Source organism: Mesoplodon bidens (assembly GCF_964165515.1).
Source record: "Mesoplodon bidens genome assembly, contig: HAP1_SCAFFOLD_210, whole genome shotgun sequence".
Lineage (NCBI taxonomy): Eukaryota > Metazoa > Chordata > Mammalia > Artiodactyla > Ziphiidae > Mesoplodon > Mesoplodon bidens.
The window spans coordinates 552,647-562,926 of record NW_027671695.1 but is presented as its reverse complement, the minus strand read 5'-3'; positions in this window follow the sequence as shown (position 1 = coordinate 562,926).

Genomic DNA, 10,280 nt, shown 5'->3' with positions numbered 1-10,280 from the left:
GATTAACAAATTAACACACAAGAAAAAATTAGGAAGTTTAACAAAGTAGAAGAAACTATGCAAAATACAAAAGGTGTGTGTGGGGGGGGAAAGTCAAACAAGTCAAGTGCCTTAATACTCATGTAATCGGAGTTCTGGAAAGAGATAATGATATGGCAGTGAGCTCCGAAAGTAATATTTTCAAAAAACATGTGGGCAGAAATTTTCCCAATTTCATAAAACTATAAACCCATATTTAATAAATATTTAATAAACTGCAGAAGAGACATGGAGAAAACTATACAAATGTATATAATGTATTATATATATATATATATATATATATATATATATATATATATATATATTCCTCTGTGCTCTGTTTTTGCCGAATCCCATGTTTTGGTATGTTGTGTTTACATTTTCATTCACTTCAGAGTATTTTCTAATATCTCTTGGACACTGTTTGACTCTTTTATTACTTAGGAATGCATTGTTTAATTTCCACATATTTACAAGTTTTCACAAGTTCCTCCTATTACTGATGCCCATTATTCTTTCCTTTGTGGTCAGAGAACAATTTGGTGTGATTTAAATTATTGACACTTGTTTTATGGCCTAACGTGAAGTCTATCCTGGAGAACATTCCTAGTTCAAGTGAAAGGAAATTGTATTCTTCTGTTCTTGGGAGGAATGTTGTGTACATGTCTGTTAAGTGCACTCGGTTTATATCATAGTTTTGTTTAGGTCTTCTCTTCCCTTGGTGATCATATGTTTTGTCATTCATTTGGATAGGCTGTTGAACCTATTTATCTCTCTCTCAAATTTTGTAAGTTTTTGATTCAGGTATCTGGAACTTTTTTGTTAGGTGAGCATTTGTTTATAATTCTTGTGTATTTCAACAGATTTACCCTTTTATCAATAATATATTGTTAATCTAATATAATAATACAGTAATATATACTGTCCTTTGTCTCATTTTTTTATTTAAAATCTGTTTTGTCTGTTGTTAGTATAGTCACTATAACTCCCTTTCGAGTTTTCTTGGCATGAGACTTATCTTTGCAACATTTTACTTAAAATCTATTTGTTTCACACTAAGATTTGTCTCTTTAACAACATATAGGTGGTCATGTTTTTAAAAAATCCATACTGACAATCTGCTTTTTAATTGGACATCTTCTAGTGTACCACTTTTATGGTTATTTGTTATTTCTTTTACTATATACATTTTAAGTTTATTTATTTATTTTTTTAATTAGTTTCTGCTTTATAACAAAGTGAATCAGTCATACATATACATCTGTTCCCACATCCCTTCCCTCATGCATCTCCCTCCCTCCCACCCTCCCCATCCCACCCCTCCAGGCGGTCACAAAGCACCGAGCTGATCTCCCTGTGCTCTGCGGCTGCTTCCCACTATCTATCTACCTTACGTTTGGTAGTGTATATATGTCCATGCCTCTTTCGCTTTGTCACAGCTTACCCTTCCCCCACCCCATATCCTCAAGTCCATTCTCAAGTAGGTCTGTGTCTTTATTCTCGTTTTGCCCCTAGGTTCTTCATGACATTTTTTTTTTTAATTCCGTATATATGTGTTAGCATACGGTATTTGTCTTTCTCTTTCTGACTAACTTCACTCTGTATGACAGACTCTAGGTCTATCCACCTCATTACAAATAGCTCAGTTTCGTTTCTTTTTATGGCTGAGTAATATTCCATTGTATATATGTGCCACATCTTCTTTATCCATTCATCCGATGATGGACATTTAGGTTGTTTCCAGCTCCGGGCTATTGTGAATAGAGCTGCAATGAACATTTTGGTACATGTCTCTTTTGGAATTATGGTTTTCTCAGGGTATATGCCCAGTAGTGGGATTGCTGGGTCATATGGTAGTTCTATTTGTAGTTTTTTAAGGAACCTCCATACCGTTCTCCATAGTGGCTGTACCAATTCACATTCCCACCAGCAGTGCAAGAGTGTTCCCTTTTCTCCACACCCTCTCCAGCATTTATTGTTTCTAGATTCCTTGATGATGGCCGTTCTGACTGGTGTGAGATGATATCTCATTGTAGTTTTGATTTGCATTTCTCTAATGATTAATGATGTTGAGCATTCTTTCATGTGTTTGTTGGCAGTCTGTATATCTTCTTTGGAGAAATGCCTATTTAAGTCTTCTGCCCATTTTTGGATTGGGTTGTCTGTTTTTTTGCTATTGAGCTGCATGAGCTGTTTATAAATTTTGGAGATTAATCCTTTGTCAGTTGCTTCATTTGCAAATATTTTCTCCCATTCTGAGGGTTGTCTTTTGGTCTTCTTTATGGTTTCCTTTGCTGTGCAAAAGCTTTGAAGTTTCATTAGGTCCCATTTGTTTATCTTTGTTTTTATTTCCATTTCTCTAGGAGGTGGGTCCAAAAGGATCTTGCTGTGATTTATGTCATAGAGTGTTCTACCTATGTTTTCCTCTAAGAGTTTGATAGTTTCTGGCCTTACATTTAAGTCTTTAATCCATTTTGAGCTTATTTTTGTGTATGGTGCTAGGGAATGATCTAATCTCAAACTTTTACATGTCCCTGTCCAGTTTTCCCAGCACCACTTATTGAAGAGGCTGTCCTTTCTCCACTGTACATTCCTGGCTCCTTTATCAAAGATAAGTTGGCCATATGTGCGTGGGTTTATCTCTGGGCTTTCTATCCTGATCCACTGATCTATCTTTCTGTTTTTATGCCAGTACCAGACTGTCTTAATTACTGTAGCTTTGTAGTATAGTCTGAAGTCAGGGAGCCTGATTCCTCCAGCTCCGTTTTTCGTTCTCAAGATTGCTTTAGCTATTCGGGGCCTTTTGTTTTTCCAAACAAATTTTGAAATTTTTTGTTCTAGTTCTGTGAAAAATGCCAGTGGTAGTTTGATAGGGATTGCATTGAATCTGTAGATTGCTTTCGGTAGTAGAGTCATTTTCACAATATTGATTCTTCCAATCCAGGAGCATGGTATATCTCTCCATCTATTTGTATCATCTTTAATTTCTTTCATCAGTGTCTTATAGTTTTCTGCATACAGGTCTTTTGTCTCCTTAGGTAGGTTTATTCCTAGATATTTTATTCTTTTTGTTGCGATGGTAAATGGGAGTGTTTTCTTGATTTCATTTTCAGATTTTTCATCATTAGTGTATAGGAATGCCAGAGATTTCTGTACATTAATTTTATATCCTGCTACTTTACCAAATTCATTGATTAGCTCTAGTAGTTTTTCGGTAGCATCTTTAGGATTCTCTATGTATAGTATCATGTCATCTGCAAACAGTGACAGCTTTACTTCTTCTTTTCCAATTTGGATTACTTTTATTTCCTTTTCTTCTCTGATTGCTGTGGCTAAAACTTCCAAAACTATGTTGAATAAGAGTGGTGAGAGTGGGCAGCCTTGTCTTGTTCCTGATCTTAGTGGAAATGGTTTCAGTTTTTCACCATTGAGGACAATGTTGGCTGTGGGTTTGTCATATATGGCCTTTATTATGTTGAGGAAAGATCCCTCTATACCTACTTTCTGCAGGGTTTTTATCATAAATGGGTGTTGAATTTTGTCGAAAGCTTTCTCTGCATCTATTGAGATGATCATATGGTTTTTCTCCTTCAGCTTGTTAATATGGTGTATTACATTGATTGATTTGCGTATATTGAAGAATCCTTGCATTCCTGGGATAAACCCCACTTGATCATGGTGTATGATCCTTTTAATGTGCTGTTGGATTCTGTTTGCTAGTATTTTGTTGAGGATTTTTGCATCTATGTTCATCAGTGATATTGGCCTGTAGTTTTCTTTCTTTGTGACATCCTTGCCTGGTTTTGGTATCAAGGTGATGTCGGCCTCGTAGAATGAGTTTGGGAGTGTTCCTCCCTCTGCTATATTTTGGAAGAGTTTGAGAAGGATAGGTGTTAGCTCTTCTCTAAATGTTTGATAGAATTCACCTGTGAAGCCATCTGGTCCTGGGCTTTTGTTTGATGGAAGATTTTTAATCACAGTTTCAATTTCAGTGCTTGTGATTGGTCTATTCATATTTTCTATTTCTTCCTGAGTCAGTCTTGGCAGGTTGTGCATTTCTAAGAATGTGTCCATTTCTTCCAGGTTGTCCATTTTATTGGAATAGAGTTGCTTATAGTAATCTCTCATAATCTTTTGTATTTCTGCAGTGTCAGTTGTTACTTCTCCTTTTTCATTTCTAATTCTATTGATTTGAGTCTTCTCCCTTTTTTTCTTGATGAGTCTGGCTAATGGTTTGTCAATTTTGTTTATCTTCTCAAAGAACCAGCTTTTAGTTTGGTTGATCTTTGCTATCGTTTCCTTCATTTCTTTTTCATTTATTTCTGATCTGATCTTTATGATTTCTTTCCTTCTGCTAGCTTTGGGGTATTTTTGTTCTTCTTTCTCTAATTGCTTTAGGTGCAGGGTCAGGTTGTTTACTCGAAATGCTTCCTGTTTCTTAAGGTGGGATTGTATTGCTATAAACTTCCCCCCTTAGAACTGCTTTTGCTGCGTCCCATAGGTTTTGGGTCGTCGTGTCTCCATTGTCATTTGTTTCTAGGTATTTTTTAATTTCCTCTTTGATTTCTTCAGTGATCACTTCGTTATTGAGTAGTGTATTGTTTAGCCTCCATGTGTTTGTATTTTTTACACATCTTTTCCTGTAATTGATGTCTAGTCTCATAGCATTGTGGTCGGAGAAGATACTTGATACAATTTCAATTTTCTTAAAATTACCGAGGCTTGATTTGTGACCCAAGATATGATCTATCCTGGAGAATGTTCCATGAGCACTTGAGAAAAATGTGTATTCTGTTGTTTTTGGATGGAATGTCCTATAAATATCAACTAAGTCCATCTCGTTTAATGTATCATTTAAAGCTTGTGTTTCCTTATTTATTTTCATTTTGGATGATCTGTCCATTGGTGAAAGTGGGGTGTTAAAGTCCCCTACTATGATTGTGTTACTGTCGATTTCCCCTTTTATAGCTGTTAGTATTTGCCTTATGTATTGAGGTGCTCCTATGTTGGGTGCATAAATATTTACAATTGTTATATCTTCTTCTTGGATCGATCCCTTTATCGTTATGTAGTGTCCTTCCTTGTCTCTTCTAATAGTCTTTATTTTAAAGTCTATTTTGTCTGATATAAGAATTGCTACTCCGGCTTTCTTTTGATTTCCATTTGCCTGGAATATCTTTTTCCATCCCTTTACTTTCAATCTGTATGTGTCTCTAGGTCTGAAGTGTGTCTCTTGTAGACAGCATATATATGGGTCTTGTTTTTGTATCCATTCAGCCACTCTGTGTCTTTTGGTGGGAGCATTTAGTCCATTTACATTTAAGGTAATTATTGATATGTATGTTCCTATTCCCATTTCCTTAATTGCTTTGGGTTCGTTATTGTAGGTATATTCCTTCTGTTGTGTTTCTTGCCTAGAGAAGTTCCTTTAGCATTTGTTGTAAAGCTGGTTTGGTGGTGCTGAACTCTCTCAGCTTTTGCTTGTCTGTAAAGGTTTTAATTTCTCCATCAAATCTGAATGAGATCCTTGCTGGGTAGAGTAATCTAGGTTGCAGGTTTCTCTCCTTCATCACTTTAATTATGTCCTGTCACTCCCTTCTGGCTTGTAGGGTTTCTGCTGAGAGATCAGCTGTTAACCTTATGGGGATTCCCTTGTGTGTTATTTGTTGTTTTTGCCTTGCTGCTTTTAATATGATTTCTTTGTGTTTAATTTTTGACAGTTTGATTAATATGTGTCTTGGTGTATTTCTCCTTGGATTTATTCTGTATGGGACTCTCTGTGCCTCCTGGACTTGATTAACTATTTCCTTTCCCAAATTAGGGAAGTTTTCAACTATAATCTCTTCAAATATTTTCTCAGTCCCTTTCTTTTTCTCTTCTTCTTCTGGAACCCCTATAATTCGAATGTTGGTGCATTTAATGTTGTCCCAGAGATCTCTGAGACTCTCCTCTGTTCTTTTCATTCTTTTTTCTTTATTTTGCTCTGCATCAGTTATTTCCACTATTTTATCTTCCACCTCACTTATCCGTTCTTCTGCCTCAGTTATTCTGCTATTGATCCCATCTAGAGTATTTTTCATTTCATTTATTGTGTTTTTAATCGATGCTTGATTCATCTTTAGTTCTTCTAGGTCCTTGTTAACTGTTTCTTGCATGTTGTCTATTCTATTTCCAAGATTATGGATCATGGAAATAGAATCTTGGATCAGCTTTACTATCATTATTCTGAATTCTTTTTCAGGTAGACTGCCTATTACCTCTTCATTTGTTAGGTCTGGTAGGTGTTTATCTTGCTCCTTCACCTGCTGTGTGTTTTTCTGCCTTCTCATTTTGCTTATGTTACTGTGTTTGGGGTCTCCTTTTTGCCGGCTGCAGATTCGTAGTTCCCGTCGTTTTTGGTGTCTGACCCCAGTGGCTAAGGTTGTTTCAGTAGGTTGTGTAGGCTTCCTGGTGGGGGGGACTAATTCCTGTGCTCTGGTGGTTGAGGCTCGATCTTGTCTTTCTGGTGGACAGGTCCACGTCTGGTGGTGTGTTTTGGGGTGCCTATGGCCTTATTATGTTTTTAGGTAGCCTCTCTGCTAATGGGTGGGGTTGTGTTCCTGCCTTGCTAGTTGCTTGGCATAGGGTGACCCGCACTGTAGCTTGCTGGTCGTTGACTGAAGCTGGGTGCTGGTGTTGGGATGGAGATCTCTGGGAGATTTTCGCTGCTTGATATTATGTGGAGCTGGGAGGTCTCTTGTGGACCCGTGTCCTGAAGTTGGCTCTCCCACTTCAGAGGCACAGCACTGGCTCCTGGCTGCAGCACCAAGAGCCTTTCATCCACCTGGCTCAGAGTAACAGGGAGAAAAAGTAGAAAGAAAGAATTAGTAGAAGAAAGAAAGAGAGAGGGAAAGAAAGGAAGAAGGGAAGAAAGGAAGGAAGGAAGGAAGGAAGAAAGAAAGGAGGGAGGGAGGGAGGGAGGAAGGATGGAAAGAAAGAAGGAAAGAAAGGAGGGAGGGAGGGAGGAAGGAAAGGAAGAAAGACAGGAGGGAGGGAGGAAGGAAAGAAAAAGAAAGTGGAAAGAAGAAGGGTGGGAGGGAGGAAAGAAAAAGAAAGAAGGAAAGGAGGAGCGGAGGGAGGGAGGGAGGAAGGGAGAGTAGGAAAAAAAGAAAGAGCAGGTAAAGTAAAATAGAATAAAGTATGAAATATAGTAGCGTTATTAAAATTAGAAAGTAATTATTGAAAAAAAAAAAAAAACGGACCGATAGAACCCTGAGACATATGGTGGAAGCAAAGCTATACAGAGAGAATCTTACACAGAAGATTACACATACACATTCACAAAAAGAGAGCAGGGGGAAAAATCAAAAATCTTGCTCTCCAAGTCCACCTCCTCAATTTGGGATAATTCGTTGTAAAAAGAGGAAAAGGGCGAGAAGTCTGAAATCTTGCTCTCTAAGTCCACCTCCTTAATTTGGAATAATTCGTTGTAAAAAGAGGAAAAGGGGGGAAAGTCTTAAATCTTGTCCTCAAAGTCCACTTCCTCAATTTGGGATGATTCGCTGTCCATTCATGCACTCCACAGACGCAGGGCACATCAAATGGACCGTGGAGCTTTAATCCGCTGCCTCCGAGGCTGCACAGAGAGATTTCCCTGCCTCTGCTCTCACAGCTCCCGGGTCTCAGCCTTGGACCTGGCCCCGCCTCTGCGCGTAGGTCGCCGGAGGGCGTCCGTTCTTCGCTCAGACAGGACGGGTTTAAAGGAGCCGCTGATTCGGGGGCTCTGGCTCACTCAGGCAGAGGGGAGGGAGGGGCGCGCAGTGTGGGGCGGGCCTGCGGCGGCAGAGGCCGGCGTGACGTTGCAGCAGCCCGTGGCGCTCCGTGCGCTTTCCCGGGAAAGCCGTCCCCGGGTCTCGGGGACCCCGGCAGTGGCGGGGTGCACAGGCCCCCCGGAAGGCGGGGCGGACAGTGACCCGCGCTCGCACACAGGCCCCGCGGCGGCGGCGGCAGCGGCGGCGGCGGGCCGCGGCGGCGGCGGCGGCGGCGGCGGGCCGCGGCGGGCGGCGGTGGCGGCGGCGGCGGCGGGCCGCGGCGGCGGGCGGCGGGCCGCGGCGGCGGCGGCGGCCCACGCCCGTCTCCGAGGTCCGTGCCTTACCCGCGGCTCGTGCCTGTCTCCGGCGCTTCCCCAAGCAGCCCTCTTAATGCCCTCTCCTCGCGCACCAGGAAACAAAAGGGAAAAAAGTCTCTTGCCTCTTCAGCAGCTCCAGACCCTTTCCCCGGACTCCCTCCGGGCTAGCCGTGGTGCACTAACCCCTTCAGGCTCTCTTCCTGCCGCCAGCCCCAGTCCTCTCCCTGCGCTCCGACTGAAAGCCGATACCCGAGCCTCAGCTCCCAGCCCCGCCCGCCACGGCGGCCGAGCAGACAAGCCTCTCGGGCTGGTGTGTGCCTGAGGGCACCGGTCCTCTGTGCCAGAATCTCTCCGCTTTGCCCTCCGCACCCCTGTTGCTGTGCTCTCCTCCGCTACTCCGAAGCTTTCCCCCTCCGCCACCTGCAGTCTCCGCCCGCGAAGGGGCTTGTAGTGTGTAGAAACCTTCCCCCCTTCACGGCTCCCTCCCACTGGTGCAGGTCCCGTCCCTATCCTATTGTCTCTGTTTATTCTTTTTTTCTTTTGCCCTACCCAGGTATGTGGGGAGCTTCTTGCCTTTTGGGGGGTCTGAGGTCTTCTGTCAGCGTTCAGTAGGTGTTCTGTAGGAGTTGTTCCACGTGTAGATGAATTTCTGATGTATCTGTGGGGAGGAAGGTGATCTCCGCGTCTTACTCTTCCGCCATCTTCCTCCGGGGTCCTATATACATTTTAGAGCCATTTTATTAGTGGTTGCTCTGGAATTAGGTTGTTATAAAGTAAACTGACACTTTCTAACAACGTAGTTCACATTAATACCAACTTAATTTCAAAATATGAATTTTTTCTTTTATCTAGTTTATCCTTTTTCTTGTGTTGTTCTTATCATAAATTACATCTTTATACACTTTTTACATCAGCACCGATTAATTTTTTTTTCCTGTGGAGTAATGCTTTAAATCAGGTAAGAGAAAAAAGTAACTGCATTTGTTTACTATTGTTGCTTTAACACATTTTCAGGAATTCAATTGTTTAAAACTTTACAAATTGTTCTCTTAAAATACTACATGTTACAAGTCCCAAATCCATTTTACTGGGCTAAAGTCAATATGTTGGCAGGATTGGGTCCATCTGGAGGCTCTGCTGGGAGAATGTATTTCTTTGCCCTTTTTTTTTTTTTTTTTTTGCTTAGTGGTTGCTAGTATTCCTAGTCTAGTAACCCCTTCTACTACCTTCAAATACATCAGTTCATTATCTACTTCTGTCATCACATTAACTTGTCCTCTGTCACCGACATCTCCTTCATTCCTCTTATAAGAAGCATTTTGATTAGATCCACCCAAGGTAACCCAAGAAAATTTCCCATCTGAAGACTCTAATATAATCATATATGCAAAGTTTTCTGCATAAAATAACATACATGTCCTGGGGATTAAAATGTGGGCATATTGGGGGACTATTATTCAGACTACAATCATACAAACAAAAAAATCGTTTAAATTATCCTCTGTATTTACCTATATAATTACTTTTACTGATGTTCTTTCTTTCTCTGGATTTGAGTTATCATCAAAGTGTCTTTCATTTTAGTTTGGACTCTCTCCAAGAATTATCTCATCTTGTAGGGCAGATAGTTAGCAATAAATCCTCTCCGTTTTGTGCTTATCTGGAATTGTCCTAATCCTGTCCTCAGTTTCAAAAGATGGTCTTGCTGCATATAAAATTCTTGGTTGACAGTTTTTGTTTTTTTTTCTTTTAGCACTATGAATGTATCGAAGTGTTTTCTGCCCTGCATGTTGTCTGATGAGTAGTCTTTTTTTTTTTTTTGGCTTAATTGAGAATCTCTTACATGTCATGGGTTGCTACACAGTGCTTTCACAATTCTCTCTTGGTTTTTGGCTTTCAGTAGTTTATGATATGTGTTGCTATGGATCTCTTTGAGTTTAACCTGCTTTGAGTTTGTTTAGCTGGGCGAATCTGTATAATGATGTTTTGCATCAAATTTGGGATGTTTCTTGGCATTAATTCTTAAAACTTTCTTTCTGCCCCCATAATTATTTTGACAACTCCCCAGGTTAAAGTACATCTGCACTGGGTGACCTCCAAATTATGTCAAATATAGACAGTCTTGCAAACGCAGAATTCCAAGGAACATCTC